The sequence below is a fragment of the Bubalus bubalis genome, chromosome 9 (genome assembly GCF_019923935.1).
Source record: "Bubalus bubalis isolate 160015118507 breed Murrah chromosome 9, NDDB_SH_1, whole genome shotgun sequence".
Lineage (NCBI taxonomy): Eukaryota > Metazoa > Chordata > Mammalia > Artiodactyla > Bovidae > Bubalus > Bubalus bubalis.
In genome coordinates, this window is record NC_059165.1 from 24,534,516 (window position 1) to 24,550,092 (window position 15,577).

Sequence of the window (15,577 nt, forward strand, 5' to 3'; positions counted from 1 at the left end):
ATTTCAGAGATAGTACAAAATACATACAGACCTGAGGGTCAGAACTTATATTGCTTCCCAGAGCACTGAAGGATGCAAGTGGTGTAGATAAGATTTATGTAGTTTCTGAAGGAAGTTATTTACTCCTTGACTAAGCACACCTTTCAGAAGAGCCGATTTCCATGAAAATAAGAGAGGAGGAAAATACAATTTTGCAAAGGGAAACTATTAGTGCTTATACTTGCCCTTTGTCTTAGGACTTTTATTTTTTCTAACAAATTCACACGTACAATAAAATGATTAATATTGACTATTTTTAAAGCAAATTAAGATCACAAATGATATTAATGGTACTTAAACATCAACAAGACCATAATTTAAACAAATATGACAAAGTATATGTTCATTCATTACTCTCCATTGTCATTTAAAAGATTAATTATTTGATACTTAAGACTATTGGCAGAAAACACAGTGTGTCAAACAACGTAAATTCAACTTCTATAAATTAAAAGGAATCTAAGATCTTATCGTGAAGTAATAGTAGCCTTGTGTTTTTAAGATTTCCAACCAATATGCTAAAGGTTAGAAATCATTGTATGACACAAGGATAGGTGGGAGTGATACCTCTAGATTTAAATTATATATCCCCAAAACAAATATTCTGTGTTTGAGAGGCTAAGGAGTGGGAGACAATGAAACAATAAGGCAGGAAGAAAGATATTGCTGTTATTCCCTAGGCCAGGGATTGGGAAACTATGAGCCTTAGGGTAAAATTGGCCTGCCTCTTGGTTCTGCAACTAAAGTTTTACTGGGACACTGTCTCATTAATTCTTATGTATTGTTATGGCTGCTTCATGCTAGAACCCTAATATCTGCAAAGCCTACAATATTAACTATGTGGGCTTGGTATTAGAAAAAGATTGACAATTGTTACTTTAGGTAAAAATGCTTTTTCATACAAAAATGGCACATTAAGACAATCAGCATAATAAGACAAAAAATATGACAGTGGAAGATGAGCTCCCCCTCAGGTCATTAGGTGTCAAATATGTTATTAGAGAAGAGCAGAGAAATAGCTCCAGAAAGAATGAAGAGGCTGGGCCAAAGCAGAAACAACGCTCAGTTGTGAATGTGTCTGGTGGTGAAGGTAAAGTCTGATGCTGTAAAGAACAATATTGTATAGGAACCTGAAATTTTAGGTCCATGAATCAAGATAAATTGGATGTGGTCAAACACAAGATGGCAAGAGTGAACACTGACATCTTACTTATCAGTGAACGAAAATGGACGGGAATGGGTGAATTTAATTCAGGTGACTATTATATCTACTACTGTGCGCAAGAATCTCTTAGAAAAAATGGCATAGCCCTCATAGTTAACAAAAGAGGCTGAATCCAGTACTTGGGTGCAATCTCAAAAATGACAGAACGATCTTGGCTCATTTCCAGGGCAAACCAAGCAACAGCACAGTAATTCAAGTCTGTGCCCCAACCACTGATGCCAAAGAAGCTGTAGTGGATGGTTCTATGAAGACCTACAAGACTTTTTGGAACTAACAACAAAAAAATAAGTCTTTTTCATCATAGGTGTTGGAATGCAAAAGTAGGAAGTCAAGTGATACCTGGAATAACAGGCAAGTTTGGCCTTGGATTACAAAATGAAGCAGGGCAAAGGATAATAGAGTATTGACAGGAGAACACACTGGTCATAGCAAAATTTCTCATACAACAACACAAGTGAAAACTCTACACATGGACATCACCAAATGATCAAACTGAAATCAAACTGATCATATTCTTTGCAGCCAAAGATGGAGAAGCTATATACAGCCAGCAAAAACAAAACCTGGAGTTGACTATGGTTCAGACCATGAACTCTTTATTGCAAAATTTAGGCTTAAATTGAAGAAAGTAGGGAAAACCACTAGATCGTTCAGTTCAGTTCAGTCCCTCAGTCGTGTCTGACTCTTTGCGACCCCATGAATTGAAGCACAACAGGCCTCCCTATCCATCACCAACTCCTGGAGTTCACCCAGACTCATGTCCACTGAGTCAGTGATGCCATCAGCCATCTCATCCTCTGTCGTCCCCTTCTCTTCCTGCCCCCAATCCCTCCCAGCATCAGACTCTTTTCCAGTGAGTCAACTCTTCGCATGAGGTGGCCAAAGTACTGGAGTTTCAGCCTTAGCATCATACCCTCCAAAGAAATCCCAGGGTTGATTTCCTTTAGAATGGAGTGGTTGGATCTCCTTGCAGTCCAAAGGACTCTCAAGAGTCTTCTCCAACACCACAGTTCAAAAGCATCAATTCTTCAGCGCTCAGCTTTCTTCACAGTCCAACTCTCACATCCATACATGACCACTGGAAAAACCATAGCCTTGACTAGACAGACCTTTGTTGGCAAAATAATGTCTCTGCTTTTGAAAATGCTATCTAGGTTGGTCATAACTTTCTTTATGACTTAAATCAAATCCTTTGTGATTATACAATGGAGGTGACAGAATCAAGAGATTAGATCCGATAAACAGAGTGCCTGAACAACTATGGACAGAAGTTGTAATATTGTACAGGAAGGAGGTGGTGAACAAAATCATCCCCAAAAAAACAAATGCAAAAAGGGAAAAATTGTTGTCTGAGTAGGCCTTACAAATAATTGAGAAAAGAAGAGAAGCAAAAGGCAAAGGACAAAGGGATAGATAAACCCAACTGAAAGCAGAGATCCAGAGAATAGTAAGGAGAGATAAGAATGCCTTCTTAAATGAATAATGAAAGGAAATAGAGGGAAGCAACAGAATGGAAAAGATAAGAGATCTCTTGAAGAAAATTGGAGATACCAAGGAATATTTCATGCAAAGATGTACATAATCAGGAACAGAAATGGCAAAGATCTAACAGAAGCAGAAGAGATTAAGAAGAGGTGGCAAGGATACATACAAGAACTATACAACAAAGGTCTTAATGGTTCAGTTAAGTACAATGGTGTGGTCACTTACCGAAAGACAGACATCTGGAGCGTGAAGTCAAGTGGGCCTTAGGAAGAATTACTATGAAGAAAGCTAGAGGAGATGATGGAATTCCAGTTGAGCTATCTGAAAACCAAAAGATGCTGCTGCTAAAGTGCTGAATTCAATATGCCAGCAAATTTGGAAAACTCAGCAATGGCCATAGGACTGGAAAATGTCAGTTTTCATTCCAACTTCTAAGAAGGGCAATGCCAAAGAATGTTCTAACTACAATATCAGTTCAGTTCAGTCGTTCAGTCATGTCTGACTCTTTGCAACCCATGAAACACAGCACGCCAGGCCTCCCTGTCCATCACCAACTCCTGGAGTTCACTCAAACTCATGTCCATTGAGTCGGTGATTCCATCCAACCATCTCATCCTCTGTTGTCGCCTTCTCCAACTGCCCTCAATCTTTCCCAGCATCAGGGTCTTTTCAAATGAGTTAGCTCTTCACATCAGGTGGCCAAAGTTTTGGAGTTTCAGCTTCAACATCAGTCCTTCCAATGAACACCCAGGACTGATCTCCTTTAGGATGAACTGGTTGGATCTCCTTGCAGTCCAAGGGACTCTCAAGAGTCTTCTCCAACACCACAGTTTAAAAGCATCAATTCTTCTGCGCTCAGCTTTCTTTATAGTCCAACTCTCACATCCATACAAGACTACTGGAAAAACCATAGCCTTGACTAGATAGACCTTTGTTGTCAAAAAATGTCTCTGCTTTTTAATACGCTATCTAGGTTGGTCATAACTTTCCTTCCAAGGAGTGTCTTTTAATTTCATGGCTGCAATCACCATCTTCAGTGATTTTGGAGCCCAGAAAAATAAAGTCAGCCACTATTTCCACTGTTTCCCCATCTATTTGCCATGAAGTGATGGGTCCAGATGCCATGATTTTAGTTTTCTGAATGTTGAGCTTTAAGCCAACTTTTTCACTCTCCACTTTCACTTTCATCAAGAGGTTTTTTAGTTCCTCTGCATTTCCTGCCATAAGGGTGTTGTCATCTGCATATCTGAGGTTATTTGTATTTCTTCTGGCAATCTTGATTTCAGTTTGTGCTTTCTCCAGCCCAGCATTTCTCATGATGTATTCTTCATATAAGCTAAATAAACAGGGTTATCACAGTATACAGCCTTGATGTACCCCTTTTCCTATTTGGAACCAGTCTGTTCCATGTCTAGTTCTAACTGTTGCTTTCTAACCTGCATACAGGTTTCTCAAGAGGCAGGTCAGGCAGTCTGGTATGCCCATCCCTTTCAGATTTTTCCACAGTTTATTGTGATCCACACAGTCAAAGGCTTTGGCATAGTCAATAAAGCAGAAATCGATGTTTTTCTGGAACTCTCTTGCTTTTTTGATGATCCAGCGGTTTTGGCAATTTGATTTCTGGTTCCTCTGCCTTTTCTAAAACCAGCTTGAACAGGAAGTTCAAGGTTCACATATTGCTGAAGCCTGGCGTGAAGAATTTTGAGCATTACTTTACTGGCGTGTGAGATAAGTGCAATTTTGTGGTAGTTTGAGCATGCTTTGGCATTTCCTTTCTTTGGGATTGAAATGAAAACTGACCTTTCAAGTCCTGTGGCCACTGCTGAGTTTTCCAAATTTGCTGACATACTGAGTGCAGCACTTTCACAGAATCATCTTTTAGGATTTGAAATAGCTCAACTGGAATTCTATCACCTCTACTAGCTTCATTCATAGTGATGCTTCCTAAGGCCCACTTGACTTCACATTCCAGGATGTCTGGCTCTAGGTCAGTGATCACACTATCGTGATTATCTGGGTTGTGAAGATCTTTTTTGTACTGTTCTTTTGTGTATTCTTGCCACCTCTTCTTAATATCTTCTGCTTCTGTTAGGTCCATACCATTTCTGTCCTTTATTGAGCCCATCTTTGCATGAAATGTTCCCTTGGTATCTGTAATTTTCTTGAAGAGACCTCTAGTCTTTCTCAATCTATTGTTTTCCTCTATTTGCTTGCACTGATCACTGAAGAAGGCTTTCTTATCTCTTCTTGCTATCCTTTGGAACTCTGCATTCAGATGCATATATTCTTCATTTTCTCATTTGCTTTTCACTTCTCTTCTTTTCATAGCTATTTATAAGGCCTTCTCAGACAGCCATTTTGCTTTTTTGCTTTTTTTTTTCTTTGAAATGTCTTGATCCCTTTCTCCTGCACAATGTCACGAACCTCCGTCCATAGTTCATCAGGCACTCTGTCAGATCTAGTTCCTTAAATCTATTTCTCACTTCCACTGTATAATCATAAGGGATTTGATTTAGGTCATACCTGAATTGTCTAGTAGTTTTCCCTACTTTCTTATATAAGCTACCATAAATTGGGCTCATTTCACACTCTACCAAGGCAATGCTCAAAATCTTTCAAGCTAGGGTTCAATAGTACTTGAACCAAGAACCTCTGTTATAAAAGCTGGGCTTAGAAAATGCAGAGGAACTAGAGATCATATTGCCAACATCGGTTGGATCATAGAAAAAGCAAGGGGATTCCAGTGAAACATCTTCTGTTTCACTGACTATGCTAAAGCCCTTGCCTGTGTGGATCACAACAAACTGTGGAAAATTTTCAAAGAGATGGTAAAACTAGACCACCTTACCTGCCTCCTGAAAAGTAGGCAGGGCAAGAAGCAACAGTTAGAACCAGATATAAAACAAGAGACTGGTTCAAAATTGGGAAAGGAGGATAACAAGGTGGTATAGTGTCACCGTAACTAACTTCTATGTAGAGCACATCATGCAAAATGCTGGGCTGGGCTGGATGTAGCACAAGCTGGAATCAAGATTGCCAGGAGAAATATCAACAACCTCACTCTAGTAGCAGAAAGTTAAGAGGAACTAAGGAGACTCTTGATGAGGGCAAAAGAGGAGAGTGAAAAAGCTGGCTGAAAACTCAACATTCAAAAACTAAGATCTTGGTATCTTGTCCCATCACTTCATGGCAAATAGTGGGGGAAAAAGTGGAAGCAGTGACAGATTTATTTTCTTGGGCTCCAAAATCACTGGGGACAGTGACTACAGCCATAAAATTCAAATACATTTGCTTCTTGGAAGGAAAGCTATGACAAGTATAGACAGTGTGTTGAAAAGCAGGGACATCACTTTGCCAACTAAGGTCCATATATTCAAAGCTATGGTTTTTCCAGTAGTCATTTATGGATGTGAGAGTTGGTCCATAAAGAAGGCTGAGTGCTGAAGTACTGATGCTTTTGAATTGTGGTGCTGGGGAAGAGTGTTGGACAGCATGGAGATCAAACCAGTCAATCCTAAAAGAAATCAATCCTGAATATTCATTGGAAGGACTGATGTTGAAGCTGAAGCCTCATTATTTTGGCCACCTGATGTGAAGAGCCGACTCACTGGAATAGACCCTGATGCTGGGAAAGATTGAAGGCAAAAGGAGAAGTGGGTGGCAGAGGATGAGATGGTTAGATAGCATCACTGACTCTATGGACATAAATTTGAGCAAACTCCGGGAGATACTGGAAGAGGAGGAGCCTGAATTGCTACAGACCATGGAGAAGGCGATGGCACCCCACTCCAGTACTCTTGCCTGGAAAATCCCATGGACGGAGGAGCCTGGTAGGCTGCAGTCCATGGGGTCGCTAAGAGTTAGACATGACTGAGCGACTTCACTTTCACTTTTCACTTTCATGCATTGGAGAAGGAAATGGCAACCCACTCCAGTGTTCTTGCCTGGAGAATCCCAGGGACGGGGGAGCCTGGTGGGCTGCCGTCTATGGGGTCGCACAGAGTCGGACACGACTGAAGCGACTTAGCAGCAGCAGCAGCAGCATGGGGTCACAAACAATTGAATATGACTTAGTGACTGAACAACAACAAATATACATGTATACATTTCACTCAAAATGTTCACATTTACAATTTTAAAAAAGCAGGAAATCAGTGTATATTGTCTTAAGTCATTTTCTCCTGTTTTGATAAAGGACTTCTCAAAAGCTATATAATTTGTTAAAAAGTGAGTACCTTTCTACTGAAGGAACAAGAGCAGAATTCTATTCAAAAAATTACATTGAAACATTCTGATCACTGTGTTTTCATTTTAAGCTAAAAGCACTTTTTAATCTAAACAATAGCAGATTAGACATGCATGGAATAGATGTGTTTATCTCACACTTTCCTTTCCATTTTGAGAAGACTGAATAAAAAAAAAAGTGAATTGTTTTCTTGTAAGCAATCATTGCATAGGATATATTCAAGAAAGTAAAAATGTAATATCTTTGAAGTAATATGTAATATGTAATATGTAACATGACATTAGGGATATTTATTTTCAATTACATTTATTCTTGTCTGAATTGTTTGTTATTCTCATTCACTATTGTAGGCAGAGATTGTGGTCAGAGGGGGTTGTAACAGGACCTACTTAAAAGGTAATGGGAAAAAAAAAATCACCTATTATTATAAAGTAGTGTTACTCTTTGAAACAGGTAACCCCTATTACACTAATGGAATAATGATAATCCATTGAATATAGTGGCTTCAAATAGAATGTTTCATCTTTTGTCTTTAAAGTACTCCTAATAGACTATAATGACCTTGCAAGCTCTGAAAATGAATGTACAAGAAAGTTTTCCCATTAAATGCATTAGTGATGAACTTAGCTTTTTTCTTGGTATCCTCAAAATGATCCAGACTCATTATGCCTCAAATGGTGCTTCCAAAGTCAATAGTATATGAGTGTTAGCTTTCCACAGTAAAAGTTAGGGTGAAAAACGACAGACAGAAAATTTCCCGATATTCTTTGTAATTACATGCTAGGATTAAGAAATTTATTAGAGTAGATGGTAACAAGCATGACTGATTTATATTTACCTCTATTAGCATATATAGTATATATACATATGTGTGTATACATACATATATATATATATGCTATTTTTCATACAAACATATGAATACCCTGATGGAACTATACTTGAACCATGGAATTTGACAGAGTTGTTTCCTTCCTTCATCTTCTTGTAAAAACCTCTCAATTCTTAGGGTATGTAGTGCTGGAGTGTGTTGGTTTCCTTCCTTTTACCTCTCCTAATACACTAGTCTCTTTCATGGGTCTGTTTTATCTTCCCACCCTTTCTGGAGAATGCTGTGCTTTTCCTAGGATGGGTTCTTTCCTCTCTGTACACTCTCTCCTTCTCTGATCTCATTCATTCCCTTATTGTTAAAAATAATCTTCACCTAAATAGAAACACATTCTATATATGGAATACTTACTTTTATCCTGAGGATATATCTTGTATTTCCATTTATTTCTTAGACTTTTCAAACTGGACCTGGCAAGTTTCCCTGAAACCAGCTTTCATTTACAAATAGTCTCTCCATTAACAGCAATAACATATTCTTTCCATCGGCTTTATTTTACTCCTTTTATCTTCCCACATTGTTTCAGTTCTCAATTTCAATCACTTTTTTCATGTTGCTACTTTTTTTCCATTTCTATATTATCCTCTTGTCTTCAAATCTATCCTTCTTTAAGCTCTTATTATTGTCTCTGAATATTTATTCATTCTTAAAAAATTTTATTATGAATATATATAGGAAAGAGTAAGATTAAAAATTGCAAACCTATCCACATAAGGTATTTAATCTAGTTGGATGGACAAGATATGCCAAGAAAAGTGATCATAAAAGATGATACTTTTCATATCCTAAGTGAAGGAAATTCCACACTATAGAGTGAATGATTAGGGAAGATGTCATTGAGAAGATAGCACAGCAGGGGAAGGAGAGGTTTGGGTGAATTGAGAATGTCAGTTCAGTTCAGTCACTCAGTCGTGTCCGACTCTTTGCGACCCCATGAAACACAGCACGCCAGGCCTCCCTGTCCATCACCAACCCCCGGAGTCCATCCAAATCCATGTCCATTGAGTCCGTGAGGCCATCCAACCATCTCATCTTCTGTTGTCCCCTTCTCCTCCTGCCTTCATTCTTTCCCAGCATCAGGGTCTTTTCCAATGAGTCAACTCTTCGCATCAGGTGGCCAAAGTATTGGAGTTTCAGCTTCAACATCAGTCCTACCAGTGAACACCCAGGACTGATCTCTTTTAGGATGGACTGGTTGAATCTCCCTGCAGTCTAAGGGACTGGCAAGAGTCTTCTCCAACACCACAGTTCAAAAGCATCCATTCTTCAGTGCTCAGCTTTCTTTATAGTCCAACTCCCACATCCAGACATGACCACTGGAAAAACCATAGCCTTGACTAGACGGACTTTTGTTGACAAAGTGATGCCTCTGCTTTTTAATATGCTGTCTAGGTTGGTCATAACTTTTCTTCCAAGGGTAAGCGTCTTTTACTTTCATAGCTGCAATCACCATCTGCAGTGATTCTGGAGCCCCCCAAAATAGTCAGCCACTATTTCCACTGTTTCCCCATCTGTTTCCCATGAAGTGATAGGACCAGATGCCATGATCTTAGTTTTCTGAATGTTGAGTTTTAAGCCAACTTTTTCACTCTCCTCTTTCACTTTCATCAAGAGCCTCTTTAGTTCTTCACTTTTAAGAAGAAGGGTGTTGTCATCTGCATCTCTGAGGTTATTGATATTTCTCCCGGCAATCTTGATTCCAGCTTGTGCTTCTTCCAGCCCAGGGTTTCTCATGATGTACTCTGCATATAAGTTAAATAAGCAGGGTAACAATATACAGCCTTGATGTACTCCTTTTCCTATTTGGAACCAGTCTGTTGTTCCATGTCCAGTTCTAGGTGTTGCTTCCTGACCTGCATACAGGTTTCTCAAGAGACAGGTCAGGTGGTCTCGTATTTCTGTCTCTTTCAGAATTTTCCACAGTTTATTGTGATCCAGATAGTCAAAGACTTTGTCATAGTCAATAAAGCAGAAATAGATGATATATATACACTACCATGTGTAAAATATGTATATTGGAAAGCTGCTATATAGCACAGGGAGCTCAGCTCAGTGCTCTGTGATGACCCAGAGGGGTATGATGGGGGAGAGGGGGCGTTTGGAGGGACGCTCAAGAGGGAGGGGATATATGTATACTTAGAGTTAATTCATGTTGTTATACAGCAGAAAGTAACATTTACACAGCATTGTAAAACAATTATCTTCCATTAAAAAAATAATTTTTAAAAGACAGCATTTGAGATAATGGGTAATTTGAGGCCATGGCAATCTTAAGGGAAAACAACTGAAAAATCCAAGGTGGAAAAACAGAAAATATCAGTATGGGTGGTGCATAACAGATATATATGGCAGTAATGGAAAAATAGTTAGGAATCTCATTATGGAGGGCTATATGTGCTGGCCAAACATATTGGGATATCATTTCGTGGGAGTCAAGAGCCACTGGACATGACTGGGTGCTAATTTGGAGTCAGATAATCTCCTTCAAGGCTTGATTCTATTATATTCTGTAAAAATAAGCTGGACTAATATGTTTCAGTGTTTTATTGCAACTGTTTCCCTTTTTGAAAGTAGAAATAGCCATATTATTCTTGCTTGTATCACAGGGCTAAATAAATGTTTGAAAGGGTAGAATTTTAAACATTATAAAAAGACGTGGAAAATTTACTCAGTACTATACTTATGATGTTCTTGAGAGAGATTATTTGAGCATAGGGATAATAGCATCTGACAGATGCTCCTTAGAACTGGTATAATCTTTGCCTTGACAAGAGATGAAAAACTATATTCTCTATGTTTTGTTTTCTGTTAAATGATCTAAATTAGTGAGCATTTCCTTCTACACTATGTTCTATACATGTCCAGACAATGAATGAATTTGATGATTATGGAATGAGAACTATAAACAAGTCTATAGGTAGCCATCTTCTATATGAGCCAAAATATTTCAAATGTCACTTAAGGAAACAATATGTCACATGCTATACACTAATAAGAGGCTTTAAATGTTTAAAACTACACTATATATTTGCGTGATTCTTTAAACACAAAACTGAGTCAATGAAAATCTTATTTTCCTCCTATGCTCTTAGTTTGTTTCTCTCTGTGCTAATGGTTAACCATTTTTAAAAGTCATTCTGTGTATTATTTAATATTATGTATAACATTGCCAGTGAATATGAATATACAATTCTGCTTTCTTTTTTAATTTTTATATATATATATATATATATATATATATATATATAAGTACATTCTATATTGCTTTGCTCCCTGCTTTATTCACTTAATGAAATATCATGGAGATACCTTCTTATACATGAATATAGTGCTTATGGTAGTGGTTCCATTGAATTCTCGTTTTTGTAATTTTCCATTATTTAGGCACATACAGAGGATCCTTTGTGTATTTTCTAGTCTTTTACTGTTACAAACAGTGCTTCATAGCATACCTTGTCCATTCATTTAATAAATATGTTGGTTTATTTATAAGTTCTTAAGTGTATACTTTCATAGTCAATCAGTTCAGTTCAGTTCAGTCGCTCAGTCGTGTCCGATTCTTTACGACCCCATGAATTGCAGCACGCCAGGCCTTCCTGTCCATCACCAACTCCTGGAGTTCACTCAAACTCACATCCGTCTATCGGTGATACCATCCAGCCATCTCATCCTCTGTCATCCCCTTCTCCTGCCCCCAATCCCTCCCAACATTAGAGTCTTTTCCAATGAGGCAACTCTTTGCATGAGGTGGCCAAAGTACTGGAGTTTCAGCTTTAGCATTATTCCTTCCAAAGAACACTCGGGACTGATCTCCTTTAGGATGGACAGGCTGGATCTCCTTTCAGTCCAAGGGACTCTCAAGAGTCTTCTCCAACAAAACAGTTCAAAAGCATCAATTCTTCAGTGTTCAGCTTTCTTCACAGTCCAACTCTCACATCCATACATGACTACTGGAAAAACCATAGCCTTGACTAGATGGACTGTTTTTGGCAAAGTAATGTCTCTGCTTTTGAATATGCTATCTAGGTTGGTCATAACTTTCCTTCCAAGGAGTAAGCGTCTTTTAATTTCATGGCTGCAATCACCATCTGCAGTGATTTTGGAGTCCAGAAAAATAAAGTCTGACACTTTTTTCACTGTTTCCCCATCTATTTCCCATGAAGTGATGGGACCGGATGCCATGATCTTCGTTTTCTGAATGTTGAGCTTTAAGCCAACCTTTTCACTCTCTTCTTTCACTTTCATTAAGAGGCTTTTTAGTTCCTCTTCACTTTCTGCCATAAGGGTGGTGTCATCTGCATATGTGAGGTTATTGATATTTCTCCCAGCATTCTTGATTCCAGCTTGTGCTTCTTCCAGCCCAGCGTTTCTCATGATGTTCTCTGCATAGAAGTTAAATAAGCAGGGTGACAATATACAGCCTTGACATAATCCTTTTCCTATTTGGAACCAGTCTGTTGTTCCATGTCAAGCCATTCAATATCACAGTAATCCAAGTCTGTACCCCAACCAGTAACACTGAAGAAGCTGTAGTTGAACGGTTCTATGAAGACCTACAAGACCTTTTAGAACTAACACACAAAAAAGATGTCCTTTTCATTTTAAGGGAATGGAATGCAAAAGTAGAAAGTCAAGAAACACCGGGAGTAACAGGCAAACTTGGACTTGGAATACGGAATGAAGCAGGGCAAGGGCTAATAGAGTTTTGCCAAGAGAATGCACTGGTCATAGCAAACACCCTATTGCAACAACACAAGAGAAGACTCTACACATCGACATCACCAGATGGTCAACACCAAAATCAGATTGATCATACTCTTTGCAGCCAAAGATGGAGAAGCTCTATACAGTCAGCAAAAACAAGACCGGGAGCTGACTGTGGCTCAGATCATGAACTCCTTATTGCCAAATTCAGACTTAAATTGAAGAAAGTAGGGAAAACCACTAGACCATTCAGGTATGACCTAAATCAAATTCCTTATGATTATACAGTAGAAGTGAGAAATAGATTTAAGGGACTAGATCTGATAGAATGAGTGCCTGATGAACTATGGATGGAAGTTTGTGACATTGTGCAGCAGAAAGGGATCAATATCATCCCCAAGAAAAACAAATGCAAAAAAGCAAAATGGCTGTCTGGGGAGGCAGCTGTGAAAGGTGTGAAAGGAAGAGAAGTGAAAAGCAAAGGAGAAAAGGAGAAAAGAAAGGAGGAAAGCTGTGAAATAGCTGTGAAAGGAAGAGAAGTGAAAAGCAAAGGAGAAAAGGAAGATATAAGCATCTGAATGCAGAGTTCCAAAGGATAGCAAGAAGAGATAAGAAAGCCTTCCTCAGTGATCAATGCAAAGAAACAGAAGAAAACAATAGAATGGGAAAGACTAGAGATCTCTTCAAGAAAATTACAGATACCAAGGGAACATTTCATGCAAAGATGGGCTCGATAAAGGACAGAAATGGTATGGACCTAACAGAAGCAGAAGATATTAAGAAGAGGTGGCAAGAATACACAGAAGAACTGTACAAAAAAGATCTTCACAACCCAGATAATCACGATGGTGTGATCACTCACCTAGACCCAGACATCCGGGAATGTGAAGTCAAGTGGGCCTTAGAAAGCATCACTATGAACAAAGCTAGTGGAGGTGATGGAATTCCAGTTGAGCTACTTTAAATCCTAAAAGACGATGCTGTGAAAGTGCTGCACTCAATATGCCAGCAAATTTGGAAAACTCAGCAGTGGCCACAGGACTGGAAAAGGTCAGTTTTCATTGCATTCCCAAAGAAAGGCAATGCTAAAGAATGCTCAAACTACGGCACAATTGTATTCATCTCACACGCTAGTAAAGTAATGCTCAAAATTCTCCAAGCCAGGTTTCAGCAATACGTGAACTGTGAACTTCCAGATATTCAAGCTGGTTTTAGAAAAGGCAGAGGAATCAGAGATCAAATTGGCAACATCCGCTGGATCATAGAAAAAGCAAGAGAGTTCCAGAAAAACACCTATTACTGCTTTATTGACTATGCCAAACCTTTGACTGTGTGGATCACAATAAACTGTTGAAAATTCTGAAATTCATAGTCAATAGGTAAGTTTTTTGTAATGTTGTTAAATGTTATTAAACTGCTTTTTGTAAACTTGTACCATTTTTCATTCCCTCCAGCTGTGCAGAGATCAGTGGTTTCTGTACAGCTACTGCAAGAGTGTGCTAACAGTGAATTTTTTTTTCTTTTTGTTTTATATTTTGCCACTTTGATAGAAGAGAAATAACTCTGTATAGTTTTATTTTGAATTTTTTAAAAATTTAGGGTCAACATCCTTATATTCAATAAACACATTCCATATAATGCTTTTTACTGTAATTATTTTTTGATTTCTAGGAATTTTATATATAGAAATATTATCCCTATTTTTTTTATAATAGACATTATCATACTTCCTTCTTTGTTGTCTTTGACTTCACCCTTTGTTTTTTTGCCATGCAAGGATTTTTTTTTAATTAATTAAAATTATTTCTCTTTTCTTTTATGGAATGTAGACTTTTTAGTACCATGTTTTCTTCTAATTTTTCATGGTTTCATTTTTTACATTTGTTCCTTATACTGCTTTTAATTTATTTTGTTATAAATGTAGTTTATAGATGGAATTTTATTTTACTCCAAATAACTCCTCTTCAGTTCCCAAATACCATTTACTGAAAAGAAGAATGAAAAAAAATAAGTCTTAACTGCATTTATTAGAACACTCTGTTTAGCATACAGAATTACCATTTTGTGTCCACTGTTGGTGTTTCCAAATTCCCTTGGGTTTTTATACACTAGTTGCACAATGCTCCAAGGGAGCCTAAATTATTTGAATAATGACTACTTATACACATTATATTTTATAGACAGTTGTAATACTGCAATCATTCTATTTCTAATTAAAATATCTATTTTCATTGTGAGAAATTTGTCCTTACCCTTACAGCAGTTATAAAATCCTGCCCTCCCTGTCACTGTGATCACTATTGTCCCCAGTCTCCCAATACACACTCTCTATTTTGATTGAATTTCAGTAGCTTGCTCTGATTCAGACACCTTTTATGGTCAGGCCACTGGCAAGAAGAATGACAAGCTTTGATACAATACTAGATGTATTTTGCTGAGACTGTCACCTGGCTATGGGGCATTTAATGGTTGAATGACATAGAAGCAGAATAGTACTTAGGAGGAGGGCATAATTTTGCAGGCTGCCATCTATCCATCAGTTAATGAAGTCAATGAAAATATCTTAAGGAAAGTCCACTGGAATTTCTTTGCAATAATTTGAAAATAAAAGAAATGTTTTGTTTCTCTAAAAACAAATATTTTAATAACAATTGGCTTACTTTTTCTTATTTTATGTTTTATTTAACTCTGAAATTGTTTTCATATCAATCACATTCTTACTGTCATTGATCCACTAACAAATATTAAGTCATTTGTAATAGTATTGTATTTTAACTTCAGATGGACAATTCCAGGATTTTCTAATATAAAAAAGTGGATAATCTGTCCATTTCTCTTTTCCTTTCTTTCATTAAGTAATACATATTGATGAAATTACAGTGTTCAAAGTGATACTGTAGATAAATTAGGGGAATAGAATCTATTGAAGTATGTCTTGGACCTCAAGGAACTTTATATTTTTTCTATTTACAGAAGAAACATGCATATG